At 36.4% G+C, this 21,133-nt stretch overlaps 1 long non-coding RNA gene across 2 annotated transcripts in view; it reads right to left on the bottom strand.

Moving 5' to 3' along the window:
- LOC145277014 (uncharacterized) overlaps positions 1-2,358 on the bottom strand; it is a 62,964-nt gene extending 60,606 nt beyond the window's left edge. Inside the window, exon 1 of one of the 2 annotated variants that reach the window (XR_013868081.1) lies at positions 2,341-2,358. This is a non-coding gene — a long non-coding RNA (uncharacterized LOC145277014). The remainder of the gene's footprint in view (positions 1-2,340) is intronic. The other variant, XR_013868080.1, reaches the window with a different exon arrangement.
- Positions 2,359-21,133: the final 18,775 nt, after the last annotated feature.

Genomic DNA, 21,133 nt, shown 5'->3' with positions numbered 1-21,133 from the left:
ATTTAACCGACATAAGTCTAGTTCAAACAGACTGAAGTATATAGAAGCTAGAAATAACGTTAAGAAAGAAATAGCGACAGCTAAGAGAGAATTTACGAAAACAACTAAACAACGCATCGAAGCAAAAAAACTAGGAACTCGACACTTCTGAAAAACTCTACAACAGTGTAGTAAATAATGGGCAATCAACAATTCCCCCACCAACCAACAATCACGAGGTTGTCTCCTCAGCAACGACAAGGCTAACATGCTTGCCAGTCGGTTTGCCTCAAACTCCACACTGGACCCTCTAAACCACCCCCTACCTGACTTTCCTATGCGGACAGACGCCACGCTAGACGATCTGAAAATCACCCCTGCTCAGGTGCATGCCATCATAAAAAACCTTGACACTTCAAAAGTATGTGGACCCGATCTCATCCCAGCTGTGCTATTAAAAAAGTGCTCAGCCGAAGTAGCTACAGTTCTCTCCAAACTCTACAACAAATGCCTTAATGAAGCTTGCTTTCCTGGCTGTTGGAAAACTGCTTCTGTGGTACCAGTATTCAAGAATTCTTGCGAAAGGACTGACCCATCAAATTATCGCCCTATTAGCCTCCTCCCACTTTTTGCCAAAATATTTGAGACCTTAATTAACCATGCTCTAGTCCATCACCTTACAGATGCTAAACTTCTGACTGACAAACAATATGGATTTATACAAGCCCGTTCCACAGCAGACATCCTAACTGTAATCTCTGAACGTATATACCATTCACTGGACAAAGCGGGGGAAGGCAGAGCGGTAGCTCTAGATATATCTAAGGCTTTTGATAGGGTATGGCACGAGGGTCTCCTCAGGAAAATTAGATCATACGGTATCACTGGTAGAATACTTAGCATAATTAAATCCTTCTTAAATAAGAGAAAAATCCAAGTTGTCCTCGACGGTCGTACATCTAAACAATATGATATAAATGCGGGAGTGTCTCAGGGTTCTATCCTTGGACCTCTATTGTTCCTGATATTCATAAATGACCTCCCCGACAAAATTGCATCTGAGATGGGTATATATGCTGATGACACTAAACTCTATGGCAGGCACGACAGGAAGACGAATGAACACATTTCTAAACAAATGGCAGAAACACTAGAGGAAGACCTCCAATCTGTAGTGGAATGGTGACAAAAATGGTTGGTCACGTTCAATGTCGCCAAGACTAAACTAGTTTCATTCAATAATTACAAGAAACCCTCTCTACCACCTATAGCAATGGCCAATGACTCTTTATCTGAGAGTACATCTTTCAAACTCTTTGGCCTAACGTTCACAGGAAACATGAGTTGGAACAATTACATCGAAGGCATTGCCAGGGCCGCTGCAAGAAAGGAGGGCTCTCTCTACCGTGCTAGACAACTACTAACACCCGAAAGTATCCTGTACCTCTATAAGGCTACCATTCGCCCATGTATGGAGTATTGCTGTCACATTTGGGCTGGTGCATCTGCTACTAGTCTCTCGCTTCTTGACATGGTTCAAAAGAGAGTCGCAAACCTGATAGGCCCTGAACTGACATCCAAGCTTCAGTTTCTGTCCCATCGACGAAATATTGCATCCCTCTGCCTTTTTTACAAGTATTTTAGTGGTGAATGCTCTGACGAACTGCAATCACATCTTGCTGCCCAAATCCCTACATAGTACCCCAGTAGTTGTTGCCCCTGATAATAGCCCCCTACACCAAAGTGGTAATTTGTCTTGTTTGGGGGGGAAATGTAATAAAAAATAAAATAAAAAGATAGGTCTCACACTGTCAACAAAGTTCCAACCTCTGTTCTATCGGAGTAATATTGCATCCCTGTGCTTTTTACTAGTTTTTTAAAGAAATGTGCTCTGATAAACTCATTGCACTCGTACCCCCTCGACGTACATGTCCCCGACAAACTCGTTTAGCAACAAAATCTTACCTCTTCATTGTAGATATTCTTAAATACTGGAGAGCCTTCTACTTTAATAGTTTTTTTCCTCAAACTCAGACTTTAAAATCCCTCCTCAATTACCTGTTTCCCTAACTGTACTTATATGCAGAAGTTTAAATGTAATGTAAACTAATATCTCGCTCATCTGCTCTACACATGGTCCAAACTATAGCCCTGACGTCCAAGTTGCAATATGCATTGTTTGGGATGAAAACGAGTAAAAAAATGTTACTTCACAAATTTACGCATGGAGAAATAATGTTTACTTTTTATTTTCCTTGCTAATGACATGGTGAATTATGCTCTTTTTTTTCAATATCAATCGAATAGTTAAATCAGTAACATTAAAAAATGTGAAAAGTTTGTAAAATATATGCTACTTACTCCATCTGGACAATTCTGAAAAAAAAAAGGAAATAAAGTGTTAGGATATAACATATGCAAGAATACAACAATTGTATATATATATATATATATATATATATATATATATATATATATATATATATATATTCAAGCATGTCTGATGGAATACAACTGAATTCTTTTTTCCTATTTTGTTAAATAATAAATAAATAAACAAATAAATAAATAAAATAGAGCTAACTATAAATACACCAATAAAAAAAATGACAACAGCAGTCACTCCTGATGACAGTCGGATGTACCGATAGAAAGCGCCTGAGGGGAATATGACCAAGCAACAAGTACTGGGCGCCATAATATGCCATAATACAGCATGCCAGCCGAAATAAAAAAAAAGACCGCTAAGTGAATCGAAAAGTTCTCCAAAAAAAAAAAATCAGAAAAAGAATAATTCAGTCGTGTTCAATCAGACATGATTTAATAATGACTTGCTGTACATATATATATATATATATATATATATATATATATATATATATATATATATATATATTGGCAGTAAGTCATTATTGAAGCATACATACATATATATGTTGTTTTGAAAAAAAAACGAAAGAAAAACCGAATAAATTTATGAAATGATCAACGTTTCGTCCTTATTGCAGAGGACATTTTAAGGATATTAAAAGGAAAAATGCAGAAGAAGAAAACGATCATTGACCATACGTAAATGAAAAGGAAACAGTGTTAGAATTCAACCCATATCAGGAAGGAAACTATGTGTGTGTATGAGAAGGGTGGGTTGTTCAATGTCTATATGTAGAAGCCCTTTCTTTGCGTAATAGTATTAGTGTTTAATATTAGTGCTGACTCTAAAAGTCTTCTTTTGACTCTATAGATTAGAGAGAGAAAAAAGGTGTACATATTTATTTAACGTATTTTTAAAAGTGTAAAAAAAAGTGTAGAAAAAAAGGTCAAATTTTCACAACTCTACGCATAAGATTAGGCTGTATATCGAATGTTGTCTTCCAAGTGTTGTCTGGTTGGGACTTTATATAAACATAAAAAAATAATCTAATGGGGTTGAATTGCACGAACAATATGGCCAGCTGACAGGTCGATTTTGTGAAATTATTTCTCTATCAAATGTTTCTCTCAGTAAATTGATCGTATCATTTGCAATTTACAAACGCTGCTCGAGTGTCAGTCTCTTCGTGATGAATTGCCAAATCTAATTGAACTCACAATAACCAATAGTTGCAAATCTACAATTAAACTTCATCGCTTTTATAAAGCACCCTTTTATAGTTGCATCTGGTGAACATTTTACAGTAGTTTCTAATTCACTATGTACTCGTATAATTTACTGATTACTATTTGAAATGATAAAGTCTCAAAATTATTAAGAAAAAAACGACTGTTTTCTCTTTCGTAAAAATAATTGTCGTTGTTAGATAAATAATCTTTAAATTATGTTTCTTCTTTCTTCAGTTATTCGGAATCCTAGTAATTTAAATCTTTTTTTTACACAATGAATATTCCCTGTATTTTGTACTGGAAAGTATCAATCTACTATTTTTCAAATAAAATAAACAAATGCAACTTTTCCAAATGCATCCAAATTATTTACAATTGGGCTGTTTTAGTTATCGAGAGGATCAAGTTTGATTTTGAATTTATTGGTTTTAAAATGTATAAACTCAGCATCTTATCTTCGCGATATCAGGTAAATAACCAAACTGTGCTAATTGGACGATGCACTTTTCTAAAGTGTGCGTGGAAGGTGACAATGTACGTACAAACATAAAATACGTTAGCGCTTTACAATATATATATATATATATATATATATATATATATATATATCGAAAAAATCGATCGATTGTTTTCGAGTCCATTAGGACGGAACTCACACACACATACACACAAACACATACGGAGACAAAATTTATTTTTATATAAGAGTAGATTGATATAAAAGAAAACAATTTCATCAAATTCTACCAAATCATTTCGACAGTAGCTTTGTTGTTGGGCTGATGTATGCTTCTATTTAGTCCTAGGAGGTTGACATGACAGACTTTACTTTCTCTCTAAATGCAGGTAATTTATTACTAATCGTCTGAGGTGCACTTATCGAGGAATGCCGACTGAACCACTCGAGCATTTGTGTAGGTCAGAGTTAAATTTTCAAAATTCCATCTAAACTTGTATTTAACCTCTGTAGGTGTGCCAAGTTCGAATGCAGTTCGTTTCTACATAAACACCGTCCTTTAACATGCTGGTAATCTTCGCGTGGTCTTTTCTGTTAACACCCTATGTCCTTCTAGAAAAGAATCCTAACCGGAAAGATATCGGAGAAACCAATGCCAACAATAAAATTATCTGATTCATACGAAATTAATGAATTAAAATATTTTACAAGCCCCGCATTTTTCTTTCAACTAAAGTTATAATTATTGAAGTTAGCTTAATAGCGTTTGACATAATGGCAAGAGTGTTCGCTAATGGGACGGAAGACTGGAGGTAAATTCTGGTCCAGTTAATATAAAAGACTTAAAGAGCGATTAGGGCCCCCTTGCTAAATATTCAGCATTATAAAGGGTGATTTAATGGTAAGTCGAGTAATCTCGGAAATCATGTTGCGCCCTCCCTAACACCGCAGTGTATTAGCTAATAAAAAGGGAGTAATCGGGTTGTCCTCAACTATAGTCGACCACTCAGCTTTTTAATAGTAAATTCTAAAATGACACAGTTTCTTCTACTATCACAAAAAATATGATATAGTATTGATATCATTTTGGTTCATATTTTTCTTCTGGATATTTTGTGCCACTTAGTCCATCGCATAAATGTGATATCATGATCTTTGAACATGTGAGTGAGATGGATACTTGAACATGCTGACTAATATTGTCTGTATGCTCCAACAAATGTGTCTAGTTCAAGATTATCGTATTTGAAGTTTTTTTATAAGCGGTTTCTTTACTAGTTAGCTTTTAGACACTTATCTGCATAACATATTTCTCATAGATGCAACGCATCCTAATTTAATCATATTTGCTTAACTATTCCTTAGCCAGTCGAAATACAAATAAGCATTAATCGAACGTAATTCAGCACTTCTCACGATCTTCGCCGATACTTGATCCAGATTATGACTTGTAATTTTCCCCGAAAGATCTCAAGTGATCCAAAGATTAATGGAAAACAATTGAATCGATAAGAATGGAAGTATAACTAATTTACTTAATTCTTATAAGACCATAACTAAAGTTGCATAGATTATTCACGCATTTTTCAGTGTTTTTGATTGGTTTGAATTATTTTAAGCTACGACGATTTCTAGTGATTACAATGTCCGAAGATACCAAAATATTATGAAACTTTCTTAGAACTGATATTCTAATTGACGTATTAGCCCTTTGTAAAAGAATTGAATGTTCTAGGCAGTCGTAAATGCAAATGAATTTATATATTACTTCGTGGCGAAGCGCATCATCATCAGATTCTATGAATCTGAAGATTCTATGAATCTGAAGATTCTATTGCTAGCATTTGTTTCCCCGATATGTTTCCAGTCAGAATTATTTCTAGAAAGTGAAAATGATGTTTCTAAAACGGACTAGATTCGAACTTTGGACACGCATGTCGCCTATCCGTGTTGTTAACCACTAGACCATCGTTACCTTCCATGGCGAAAGTAATAATGAAGAGGTAAGTGCTTTTGATTGCTGACCTAACGATTAAGTTTCGAACGTATATGCGATAATAGTAGCAATGTTAACTAATTTACATTTTAGTTTTGCAAAAGGGTATTTTATTAATTAACAGTCATTTGTTATTATTTTATAATTCAATGATTTCGGATTTTAATATAAAAATGCCTGTTATTAAATATTGGTTTATTTTCTTCACAAATATTTAGCATGTATGTATGTTTTAGCATGTATATATGTTTGAAAGGCATAAAATTGTCGAATCAAGAAATGATGGCAGTACTTGGTGAATGTGATAGCAATGTTCTTTTCTTTAGACTGACTTCATCTTAAACAAGTTATGATATATTTCTAAAGGATTTCTTTTTTTCTGTTTTTACTAATATCTTTAACTTATCTTAGAATTATCAAATTGTCAACGTTTATCTATATGAATGAATGAGAAAAAAATTCGTAAGTTTCGTTCTTACAACAAAGTTTGGAATGAAATGCTGATTTTAAATTAATGTTTTAAGTATTTCAAGTAGAGAAATGTGCATATTGATAGCGAGTCTCCAAACAAGCTAATATATACATAAAGATACACAGGAAACAAAACTTCACATGTATAAAAAAAATGCATATCATTTTACGTTGCTTTATAGTTTGATGGCAGTTTGAGACACTTTTATAATAGATAATACTGAGCAACTGCAGCAAGTGTTAAGCTAAGTACATTTCATTATTGCTTTCAGATTATATATATATATATATATATATATATATATATATATATATATATATATATATATATATATATTATATTTTCACCCCAAACAAGGCGCATTGCCACTTTGGTGTAGGGGGCTACTATCAGGGGCAGCAACTACTGGGGCACTATGTTGGGATTTGGGCAGCAAGATGTCGGTTCACGTTGCACTTGAACTTCTGCATGCCAGTACAGTAAGGGAAGCAGGAACCTGGAATGGAATTCCAGAGTCTAGCGGTTCTGGGGAAGAAACTACTGGAGTAGAAAGATCTTTTACATCTAGGGATCTCTACTGCGTGGGGGTGGGATTTAGCTGCCTGTCGGGTTTGTCGAGGGTGTCTACGTCGTGGGGCACAAGTGTCTGCAGTTCGTCAGAGCAGTCACCATAAAAAATACTTGTAGAACAGGCAGAGGGATGCAACGTTTCGTCGATGGGACAGAGGCTGAAGCTTAGATGCCAGTTCTCTCTCTCTATATATATATATAATCTGAAAGCAATAATGTGTTTACTGGTGTTTTCAGCTGATATTTATTTAAATATATGAGAAAAAAATTATATGGAATTGTTGAAATTGGTGAGTTAAATTATTTTCTTTTAAAAATAGTGTACTAACATAAATGTATACGAATGTAAGATACTTGTTTTTAGGATGTTTTAATCTCCTTCTCGTGAGCAAGCACTCATTTTTTCTGAAAATACACGATACATTTGTAAATACTTCCTGTCTGTATGAATGACGAACCTGACGTAAAGAAGTACCATCTTCGTTTAAGAATAAAAAGAGAAAATCGCTGAAATTTGCATTATATATATATATATATATATGTGTGTGTGTGTGTGTGTGTGTGTGTGTCTGTGTGTCTGTGTGTGGTTGTAGGTATTCACACCCCAGTGTATTGTCATCCCTAAAATAGCAAAATTCCAAAATATAATATTTACATATATATATACGTCTATATATGATATATATATATGATAGCTGCCTACACACACACACACACACACACACACATATATATATATATATATATATATATAAGATATTTACATATACATACATATATATATGATACTTACATATACATACATATGGATATACGATATTTACATATACATAAATATGTATATATGATACTTTCATATATAAATATGTATATATGATATTTACATATATATATATATACACACACATGTATATATGATATTTACATATTTACATATACATATATATATGATATTTTCAGATTCATACATATATATATGATATTTACAGATTCATACACACATATATATATGATATTTACAGATTCATACCGATATATATTTACAGATTCATACATATATATGATATTTACAGATGCATACATACATATGATATTTACAGATATATACATATATATGATATTTACAGATTCATACATACATATGATATTTACAGATTCATACATACATATATTTACAGATTCATACATATATATGATATTTACAGATTCATACATATATATGATATTAACAGATGCATACATATATATGATATTAACAGATTCATACATATATATGATATTTACAGATAAATACATATATATATATATATATATATGATATTTACAGATTCATACATATATATGATATTTACAGATTCATACATATATATGATATTTACAGATTCATACATACATATGATATTTACAGATTCATACATATATATAATATTTACAGATTCATACATATATATATTTACAGATTCATACACATATATATATGATATTTACAGATTCATACATATATATGATATTTACAGGTGCATATATATGTGATATTTACAAATGCATACATACATATGATATTTACAGATCTATACATATATATGATATTTACAGATTCATACATATATATGATATTTACAGATTAATACATATATACACACATATATATATGATATTTGCAGTTTCATATATACATATGATATTTACAGTGCATACATATATATGATATTTACAGATTCGTACACATATATATATGATATTTACAGATTCATACATACATATGATATTTACAGATTCATACATATATATATGTACAGATTCATACATATATATATGATATTTACAGATTCATACACATATATATATGATATTTACAGATTTATACATATATATATTTACAGATTCATACATACATATGATATTAACAGATCTATAAATATATATGATATTTACAGATGCATACATACATATGATATTTACAGATCTATACATATATATTATATTTACAGATTCATACATACATATATTTACAGATTCATACACACATATATATATATGATATTTACAGTTTCATACATACATATGATATTTACAGATTCATACATATATATATGATATTTACATATTCATACACATATATATATGATATTTACAGATTCATACATATATATATTTAGAGATTCATACATATATATATTTACAGATTCATACATATATATGATATTTACAGATTCATACACACATATATATATGTTATTTACAGATTCATACATACATATGATATTTACAGATTCATACATACATATGATATTTTCAGATTCATACATACATATGATATTTACAGATCCATATATATATATATATATGATATTTTCAGATTCATACATACATATGATATTTACAGATCCATATATATATATATGATATTTACAGATTCATACATATATAGCATATTTACAGATTCATACATATATAGCATATTTACAGATTCATACATACATATGATATTTACAGATTCATACACATATATATATATGAATCTGTAAATATCACATATATATATATATGTGTGTGTGGTGTGTGTGTGTGTGTGTGTGTGTGTGTTAGTATGCTTGTGTTATTCTATTTCTGTATTATGCAGGCACCTCTTATTCTTGAATGGAAAATTAGAGTTGTTTTAAAATTTTTAGCACTAATTAATAGAAAACATAAATGTAAAAATGGAGAAAAAATGAAAGAATAAGGGTTGGTAACTTATTTCTCAATTAAATCGTTTTATGCCTCGTGATTTATTGGTTAGGGAGACCAACATATTCCTCTAAAATTACAATGAATAATAAATGGAAATGCAATTAATAAACGCAGAAAAGTAGCGTCAATGACCGTATTATCACATATATTAAAATAAACTTTTTCGCTTTATCAATTTGCAGAGTTTATGTGCGGAGAAAACTACTGAATTATTGACGACTACGACTACTAATACTATTACTAAAATGATATAGTCGTCGCTCCACAATAAAGAGCAGTTTGTATTTTTGCATAAATTGCGTAGAAATGTGTACTGCAGCAAAAAGTTTAGGAAGTTTAACATGTATCTATTTTAGCATTCAAATAGCAAGTCAGACAGCTTCCGCCGATTGGAATGTATTTTGAAAGAAATCACCTATCTGAATATAAAGTCAACGGATGATGGTTTGTTCTGTTTTGGGTTCTAAAAATAATTACGATTTATATATCAAACATTAAATGATGTAATTCTGTTTTTATATAAATATTAGTGCGAATAATGGCGAAGTATATTTTTCTTTTATTCATAAAGAAAAATATACATTGGTAATGATGACGATAAAGTAAGGTGGATAAAATGAACATAATCATTACATGGTTTGACTACAAGAAAAACACGACACAATTTTCCGAGCATGATCACCCGAATGTTTGAGATGTACAAAATATTCCACACAATTATTAAATTTATGGAGAAAGTGACGATATCACGAAGACTAGAATTGACAGCCGGAGGACAACATATGATAAAGATATAAATACAGAGTCATTTTCTCCGGAAGCCGTCTTATTTCAACTACTTTTATCATAATGATAATGCGACTTAATGATATACTTATAAAATGTAAAACTTTTAAATGGAAACGTGTGTACGATTTGAGATGAAGAAAGTAAAACTAGAAATAATGAAAGGCAAAAAATTGTTGAATCAAAAAATGATGGCAGTACTTGGTGAATGTGATAGCAATAAATATCTGGACAATCTAAAAGCAAGCATCACTTCATCAACAGAGATGAAAAATATCATTATGATAAAATACATGACAAAGACAAGAAATGTCATTGAAACTAAATTATGTAGTAGAAACCTAATGCAATAAATACTTATACACTGAATGTTATTATTTATCTGATTTTTTTTAGATGAGGGTTGGTTATTTGTTATATTTGGATTCTTCTAACTACTGTGCTTGAGTATCATTTTCACCATATTTCAGTCCATATAACCCCCAACCTTCTTCAGGTGTATCTTGTTGAACTCGGGAATCTTTCTGTCGATTTCGAGAATATAACACACGAAGGAAATTATATCTTCTTTATTTCTGTTTCTGTCGGTTATTCTGAAAGTGTTTGTATTCTTAAATTTTTCTCCGATAATTTTGATGAAAGTCGGAGTACATTTGAATTAGTGAATAATAACTCTTCAGCGTTTATTCATTATTATTATGACTAAAGAAAAAAAAAGTATTTTAAAACACAGAAAAAATTGGCTTTAATCACTGATAAAACATATATTATATAAAGAAAGTCATTTTCTAGATAGACTATATTTCTCCACCACCTTCACCATAATAAAGTCACTTAAGAAGTATAATTTTATGTAACTTTTGCTAATAAAGCTATACGTGTCACTGAAATAGGGAAAATCTGACTTTACTTTATATATGATCAAAACGGATATAAAAATTTAAAAATATCTATGCATACATATATATATATATATATACATATATATATGCATACATACGATACAATTAAAATATTTTTATTTGAATTCAGCACTAGATTTAAATAATATTTTACAAAGCTTTAGACATCTTTTATTCTTTCAAAAAACAAACAAACAAACAAACGGAAAGCAAATGGATTTTTTTGTTAAAAACCTCATTTCGAATGAAATATAAGATTATTTTTAAGTAACTGTTTCCAAATTCTTCAGAACAAGATATTTGCCAATCGTCCCAGTCGGAATAAAACTACAATAGAATCATTTTCCACTGGTCACTAATACTTCATAACCCAGAGAGATTTGTGTCACGTCATCAAAATGGCGTGACTTATATGAATTACCAAATCGTAACATTCATTATCGAAAAATTACAACGGAAATTATTTCACTGAAACTTTTACATTCAATTTCTAGATTGCAATAATTGATAAAGATGGTATAAAAATATTACATGCTGATATATGTCGGTATGAATCAATAAAATTGCAATTTTTTTGTTGAGAAAGTTATCTGATCAGACACCGTATGTGTATATATATATATATATATATATATATATATATATCAGTTGTATGTTTCCAAGAAGTAAATCCAATGAAACTCGCGTGATTATTAAGAGTGCTCAATACAGGACAGAGCTGGTATATAGTTTGTTTGTTATACAAACATTATTGGTTACATATGTGCATACATGTTTCATTGAAGTCCCAATTCAGGACCAACACTTCATCAGAACAAAAAAGAATCGAAATCCGGTTTTCGATTATTTTTGGTCTGATGAAGTTTTGTCCCCTAATTGAGACTCCACTGAAACATGTATGCACATATGTAACCAATAATGTTTGTATAATAAAAAGACTATATATATACATGTATGCATACATATATATATGCATACATGTATATATATGCATGCATATATATCTATATATCTATCCATACATATATATTCATACATATATATCTATGCATACATATATATATCTATGCATACATATATATATGCATATATTTATATGTATACATATATATATGCATACATATATATATGCATGCATATATATATATGCATACATAATTATATGCATAATATATATGTATGCATACATATATATGCATAGATATATATATGCATAGATATATATCTATGCATATATATATATGCATAGATATATATATATGCATAGATATATATATGCATACATATATATGCATACATATATATGCATACATATATATATGCATAGATATATATATGCATAGATATATATATATGCATAGATATATATATATGCATAGATATATATATGCATAGATATATATATATGCATAGATATATATATGCATACATATATATGCATACATATATATGCATACATATATATATGCATACATATTTATATACATACATATATATATGGATACATATATATATGCATACATATATACATATGCATACATATATACATATGCATACATATATATATGCATACATATATATATGCATACATATGTATATGCATATATATATATATATATATATATATATATATAGTCTTTGAAGTTTTTTTAACATTTGAAACTACACAAAAAATTACTTTTTATCAAAAAAAAAAAAACACTTAGTCAGTAAGTCATTTAATCACCTGCAATCACTGCATCAACTCTCTCGAATTTACTATAATACCAATTTTTTTTTATTTTTCAAGGGATCATCAGTTGTTTACCATGAAACACTGTTTCGGGGATTTAAAAACAAAACAGTATATTACTTCATGGCTCCCCAGCAGTGTTGATCAAACACCACCACCCTTAATCGTAGGAAGAAGACATGTTACAAAAATTTTTTTATCCAATTTCCTATTCTTAATTGCACTTACTAACCTTTTCATAGTATAAAAATGAATTTCTTACCTGTGCGATTCATCAATTTCCACATTTAAAATTGCAGGAGTGCCCCTCCTTTAGGGGAGCCTGCTGGGTTACCACTTTCCGGCCTTGTGCCACATTTTGCTGTCCACTCAGCAAAATGTGGCACAAGGCCGGAAAGTGGTAACCCAGCAGGCTCCCCTAAAGGAGGGGCACTCCTGCAATTTTAAAAATTGCCTGAGTAACCCCGTCGGCATTCCCCGGTCGGGGCGCCTCAGGCAACAAGCAATAAACTTGCCCCACCGGAAAGCCCGGTGGCAAGGCCTGGGAGGGTGGACCTCCTAGGTATTACCCAGGCGGTGTACCTCAGTCCAACAGGTGCTAGGCCGGTCTCCGGCCCCTCACCTGTTGGGCTGAGTGTCAAGTGACGGATCCTTGACTGGTACTATCCATTTAAAATGGATTATATTTATTTGCTGTCCACTCAGCAAAATGTGGCACAAGGCCGGAAAGTGGTAACCCAGCAGGCTCCCCTAAAGGAGGGGCACTCCTGCAATTTTAAAAATTGCCTGAGTAACCCCGTCGGCATTCCCCGGTCGGGGCGCCTCAGGCAACAAGCAATAAACTTGCCCCACCGGAAAGCCCAGTGGAAAGGCCTGGGAGGGTGGACCTCCTAGGTATTACCCAGGCGGTGTACCTCAGTGCAACAGGTGCTGGGCCGGTCTCCGGCCCCTCACCTGTTGGGCTGAGTGTCAAGTGACGGATCCTCGACTGGTACTATCCATTTGAAATGGATTATATTTATTTGCTGTCCACTCAGCAAAATGTGGCACAAGGCCGGAAAGTGGTAACCAAGCAGGCTCCCCTAAAGGAGGGGCACTCCTGCAATTTTAAAAATTGCCTGAGTAACCCCGTCGGCATTCCCCGGTCGGGGCGCCTCAGGCAACAAGCAATAAACTTGCCCCACCGGAAAGCCCAGTGGCAAGGCCTGGGAGGGTGGACCTCCTAGGTATTACCCAGGCGGTGTACCTCAGTCCAACAGGTGCTGGCCCGTCTCCGGCCCCTCACCTGTTGGGCTGAGTGTCAAGTGACGGATACTTGACTGGTACTATCCATTTGAAATGGATTATATTTATTTGCTGTCCACTCAGCAAAATGTGGCACAAGGCCGGAAAGTGGTAACCCAGCAGGCTCCCCTAAAGGAGGGGCACTCCTGCAATTTTAAAAATTGCCTGAGTAACCCCGTCGGCATTCCCCGGTCGGGGCGCCTCAGGCAACAAGCAATAAACTTGCCCCACCGGAAAGACCAGTGGCAAGGCCTGGGAGGGTGGACCTCCTAGGTATTACCCAGGCGGTGTACCTCAGTCCAACAGGTGCTGGGCCGGTCTCCGGTCCCTCACCTGTTGAGCTGAGTGTCAAGTGACGAATCCTTGACTGGTACTATCCATTTGAAATGGATTATATTTATTTGCTGTCCAACCCCGTCGGCATTCCCCGGTCGGGGCGCCTCAGGCAGCAAGCAATAAACTTGCCCCACCGGAAAGCCCGGTGGCAAGGCCTGGGAGGGTGGACCTCCTAGGTATTACCCAGGCGGTGTACCTCAGTCCAACAGGTGCTGGGCCGGTCTCCGGCCCCTCACCTGTTGGGCTGAGTGTCAAGTGACGGATCCTTGACTGGTACTATCCATTTAAAATGGATTATATTTATTTGCTGTCCACTCAGCAAAATGTGGCACAAGGCCGGAAAGTGGTAACCCAGCAGGCTCCCCTAAAGGAGGGGCACTCCTGCAATTTTAAAAATTGCCTGAGTAACCCCGTCGGCATTCCCCGGTCGGGGCGCCTCAGGCAGCAAGCAATAAACTTGCCCCACCGGAAAGCCCAGTGGCAAGGCCTGGGAGGGTCGACCTCCTAGGTATTACCCAGGCGGTGTACCTCAGTCCAACAGGTGCTGGGCCGGTCTCCGGCCCCTCACCTGTTGGGCTGAGTGTCAAGTGACGGATCCTTGACTGGTACTATCCATTTAAAATGGATTATATTTATTTGCTGTCCACTCAGCAAAATGTGGCACAAGGCCGGAAAGTGGTAACCCAGCAGGCTCCCCTAAAGGAGGGGCACTCCTGCAATTTTAAAAATTGCCTGAGTAACCCCGTCGGCATTCCCCGGTCGGGGCGCCTCAGGCAGCAAGCAATAAACTTGCCCCACCGGAAAGCCCAGTGGCAAGGCCTGGGAGGGTGGACCTCCTAGGTATTACCCAGGCGGTGTACCTCAGTGCAACAGGTGCTGGGCCGGTCTCCGGCCCCTCACCTGTTGGGCTGAGTGTCAAGTGACGGATCCTCGACTGGTACTATCCATTTGAAATGGATTATATTTATTTGCTGTCCACTCAGCAAAATGTGGCACAAGGCCGGAAAGTGGTAACCAAGCAGGCTCCCCTAAAGGAGGGGCACTCCTGCAATTTTAAAAATTGCCTGAGTAACCCCGTCGGCATTCCCCGGTCGGGGCGCCTCAGGCAACAAGCAATAAACTTGCCCCACCGGAAAGCCCAGTGGCAAGGCCTGGGAGGGTGGACCTCCTAGGTATTACCCAGGCGGTGTACCTCAGTCCAACAGGTGCTGGCCCGTCTCCGGCCCCTCACCTGTTGGGCTGAGTGTCAAGTGACGGATACTTGACTGGTACTATCCATTTGAAATGGATTATATTTATTTGCTGTCCACTCAGCAAAATGTGGCACAAGGCCGGAAAGTGGTAACCCAGCAGGCTCCCCTAAAGGAGGGGCACTCCTGCAATTTTAAAAATTGCCTGAGTAACCCCGTCGGCATTCCCCGGTCGGGGCGCCTCAGGCAACAAGCAATAAACTTGCCCCACCGGAAAGACCAGTGGCAAGGCCTGGGAGGGTGGACCTCCTAGGTATTACCCAGGCGGTGTACCTCAGTCCAACAGGTGCTGGGCCGGTCTCCGGTCCCTCACCTGTTGAGCTGAGTGTCAAGTGACGAATCCTTGACTGGTACTATCCATTTGAAATGGATTATATTTATTTGCTGTCCAACCCCGTCGGCATTCCCCGGTCGGGGCGCCTCAGGCAGCAAGCAATAAACTTGCCCCACCGGAAAGCCCGGTGGCAAGGCCTGGGAGGGTGGACCTCCTAGGTATTACCCAGGCGGTGTACCTCAGTCCAACAGGTGCTGGGCCGGTCTCCGGCCCCTCACCTGTTGGGCTGAGTGTCAAGTGACGGATCCTTGACTGGTACTATCCATTTAAAATGGATTATATTTATTTGCTGTCCACTCAGCAAAATGTGGCACAAGGCCGGAAAGTGGTAACCCAGCAGGCTCCCCTAAAGGAGGGGCACTCCTGCAATTTTAAAAATTGCCTGAGTAACCCCGTCGGCATTCCCCGGTCGGGGCGCCTCAGGCAGCAAGCAATAAACTTGCCCCACCGGAAAGCCCAGTGGCAAGGCCTGGGAGGGTCGACCTCCTAGGTATTACCCAGGCGGTGTACCTCAGTCCAACAGGTGCTGGGCCGGTCTCCGGCCCCTCACCTGTTGGGCTGAGTGTCAAGTGACGGATCCTTGACTGGTACTATCCATTTAAAATGGATTATATTTATTTGCTGTCCACTCAGCAAAATGTGGCACAAGGCCGGAAAGTGGTAACCCAGCAGGCTCCCCTAAAGGAGGGGCACTCCTGCAATTTTAAAAATTGCCTGAGTAACCCCGTCGGCATTCCCCGGTCGGGGCGCCTCAGGCAGCAAGCAATAAACTTGCCCCACCGGAAAGCCCAGTGGCAAGGCCTGGGAGGGTGGACCTCCTAGGTATTACCCAGGCGGTGTACCTCAGTCCAACAGGTGCTGGTCCGGTCTCCGGCCCCTCACCTGTTGGGCTGAGTGTCAAGTGACGGATCCTTGACTGGTACTATCCATTTAAAATGGATTATATTTATTTGCTGTCCACTCAGCAAAATGTGGCACAAGGCCGGAAAGTGGTAACCTAGCAGGCTCCCCTAAAGGAGGGGCACTCCTGCAATTTTAAAAATTGCCTGAGTAACCCCGTCGGCATTCCCCGGTCGGGGCGCCTCAGGCAACAAGCAATAAACTTGCCCCACCGGAAAGCCCGGTGGCAAGGCCTGGGAGGGTGGACCTCCTAGGTATTACCCAGGCGGTGTACCTCAGTCCAACAGGTGCTGGGCCGGTCTCCGGCCCCTCACCTGTTGAGCTGAGTGTCAAGTGACGGATCCTTGACTGGTACTATCCATTTAAAATGGATTATATTTATTTGCTGTCCACTCAGCAAAATGTGGCACAAGGCCGGAAAGTGGTAACCTAGCAGGCTCCCCTAAAGGAGGGGCACTCCTGCAATTTTAAAAATTGCCTGAGTAACCCCGTCGGCATTCCCCGGTCGGGGCGCCTCAGGCAACAAGCAATAAACTTGCCCCACCGGAAAGCCCGGTGGCAAGGCCTGGGAGGGTGGACCTCCTAGGTATTACCCAGGCGGTGTACCTCAGTCCAACAGGTGCTGGTCCGGTCTCCGGCCCCTCACCTGTTGGGCTGAGTGTCAAGTGACGGATCCTTGACTGGTACTATCCATTTAAAATGGATTATATTTATTTGCTGTCCACTCAGCAAAATGTGGCACAAGGCCGGAAAGTGGTAACCTAGCAGGCTCCCCTAAAGGAGGGGCACTCCTGCAATTTTAAAAATTGCCTGAGTAACCCCGTCGGCATTCCCTGGTCGGGGCGCCTCAGGCAACAAGCAATAAACTTGCCCCACCGGAAAGCCCGGTGGCAAGGCCTGGGAGGGTGGACCTCCTAGGTATTACCCAGGCGGTGTACCTCAGTCCAACAGGTGCTGGGCCGGTCTCCGGCCCCTCACCTGTTGAGCTGAGTGTCAAGTGACGGATCCTTGACTGGTACTATCCATTTAAAATGGATTATATTTATTTGCTGTCCACTCAGCAAAATGTGGCACAAGGCCGGAAAGTGGTAACCTAGCAGGCTCCCCTAAAGGAGGGGCACTCCTGCAATTTTAAAAATTGCCTGAGTAACCCCGTCGGCATTCCCCGGTCGGGGCGCCTCAGGCAACAAGCAATAAACTTGCCCCACCGGAAAGCCCGGTGGCAAGGCCTGGGAGGGTGGACCTCCTAGGTATTACCCAGGCGGTGTACCTCAGTCCAACAGGTGCTGGGCCGGTCTCCGACCCCTCACCTGTTGGGCTGAGTGTCAAGTGACGGATCCTTGACTGGTACTATCCATTTAAAATGGATTATATTTATTTGCTGTCCACTCAGCAAAATGTGGCACAAGGCCGGAAAGTGGTAACCCAGCAGGCTCCCCTAAAGGAGGGGCACTCCTGCAATTTTAAAAATTGCCTGAGTAACCCCGTCGGCATTCCCCGGTCGGGGCGCCTCAGGCAGCAAGCAATAAACTTGCCCCACCGGAAAGCCCAGTGGCAAGGCCTGGGAGGGTGGACCTCCTAGGTATTACCCAGGCGGTGTACCTCAGTCCAACAGGTGCTGGGCCGGTTCCCGGCCCCTCACCTGTTGGGCTGATTGTCAAGTGACGGATCCTTGACTGGTACTATCCATTTAAAATGGATACATTTAATTTTTCAGTCTTGTATTTATAAGCTTTGGATTAATCCATTTAACTACTTATCACCCTCACTATAATTAGTAGTTTTTATATTTACATTCTTATTTATTTAAAATTAGATATATAAAGGTTAAAAATATTTTATTTTTACATATATACATTTTTTTTTTTTTTTTTTCTTTATAAATTTATTATATGTAATTATAAATACATTTTATACATTGCTAATATAATTTTGGATTTCCTTTATTAATATAGTCTGGTTTATCTTAAACGATTCAAAAGCATCAGGTAACGAACAAATGCTTTATTTAACTGTTTAAATATTTTATTTTTATCCCCACCTTGTTTTATCATCCTTATTACTAAGCTAGAAACTGGTGGCATAAAATCTGTTAATTTTAGAGTAACGCGAGCTATTCTCAAAAACTCTGACATAATGGTTCCATAAAACACAAAAACAGGGCAGGTGCTATCCTTATGGGGCATACGTACTATTTTAAAGGGGAAAGCGTTTCTTTTATCAAATATTTTATAAAGAAAAATCCCATCCTCAATTTTTATATCTAAATCCAGAAATGTAACCTGTTGTCCTCTATGTTCACAATTCAATTTTAGTTCGTTTGGATATATAAGATGTTTACTTTTTTCGAATTCATCATTATCGTTTATGCATATAAGGTCATCTATAAATCTCCTACACCCATGAAAGTTGTATGTTTTAGATATATCTGTTTTTAATAATGATGACATATATATATACTCGAGTCTATGTAAATACAAATTTGCCCAAAATGGTGCAGGATCCAATCCCATTGGGATACCTATCGTTTGGAGTAATATTTTATTTCCTATTTGAAAATAGCATTCTTTAATAAGATGACTTACAAGTATTTTTAAAATACCTTTAGAAACACTAGTTTTGCTATTTTTATTTTTACACCAGAAAGCTTTAGAGTTTGAAAAGTCTATATATTTACCTTTTCCACCTTGAAAAGCTAAATCTACAGTATCATTTAATTCTTTTATAAGTTTTTCGTGCGGAATTTTTGTATATAGCGTACTAAAATCATAAGTAGCTATAGATTTTGCTTTTATTCTGGAATTTATTTTATCTAATTTTTCTTTTACTGGTTTGGAATTATTTACTACCCAAAATAGATTTATATTACTATAGAATAGGCACCGCCAAAAATGGCCGCAAAATCAAGTTGTTGTTGTTTTTTAAAACGAAATTACATTTATTAAAATCCATTATTTCTGAGTAACTTTTATTTTTCCAGAAAGATAAAACCCTGAATTTTATCATATAGAAAACAGAATAATGTAAAACTTTTTCTACTATTTTTAATTCAATTTTAAATGTTAAATTTTCCCAAAAAGTTAACAATTGACATTTTTTGTCTTGCACAAAAAACGTACTTAAATATTAAAAAAAAAAGGGTTTTTGAAATAATTAATTAATTTATTTATTGTCTAACTAAGATTTAGGATGATTTTCTAAGAGAATATGCAAAAATATTATAATATAAGTACCTGAATTTCAAATAATTCCACTTATTCATATAGGTAACCAGATATTTCGCATCGTCGTAGAGTTCAGATCGACTCTGTTTACGTTTTCTTTTGATGGGAAGAAAACTATGGAAGACCAAACAGGCCAAAAAAACTTATTTTTCAGTGACGAAAATTTCAATGTATTATTAAGCTGAGGCTGGCCAGTACCAGATGGGTGACCATTTGTATGAGTTTGGTTTTTAATGTGTATGTGTGTGGGGGCCAGGCTCCCCAAAATGGGGGGGGGCAATTTAAAGCAGAATAAAAAAAAATTATTTCAGCGCGTTTGGTCCACCGTAGTCGAAAGGCGGCAAACGTTTTCAAACGAGATCGATAAAAATGATGCTATTTTTAACACAAAGGGCACAATATTTATCGAATTTTTTTTTTTGGTATCGATTATTCAAAGCATGCCCTGTTTAATAATGGTCATGCATTATTCGGCTCGCTAAAAAAAAATTGTTAATTTATTTATCAAAAATTTTGAAATGGCTTTTTTCGTATAAATATTAAAAAAATTTTTTTTTTGTTTTGTTTAACTTAAATTA

Source organism: Euprymna scolopes, chromosome 5 (genome assembly GCF_053919585.1).
Source record: "Euprymna scolopes isolate OS-2025 chromosome 5, ASM5391958v1, whole genome shotgun sequence".
Classification (NCBI taxonomy): Eukaryota; Metazoa; Mollusca; class Cephalopoda; order Sepiida; family Sepiolidae; genus Euprymna; species Euprymna scolopes.
The sequence above is the reverse complement of the archived record's forward strand: the minus strand, read 5'-3'. Positions and strand labels throughout refer to the sequence as shown.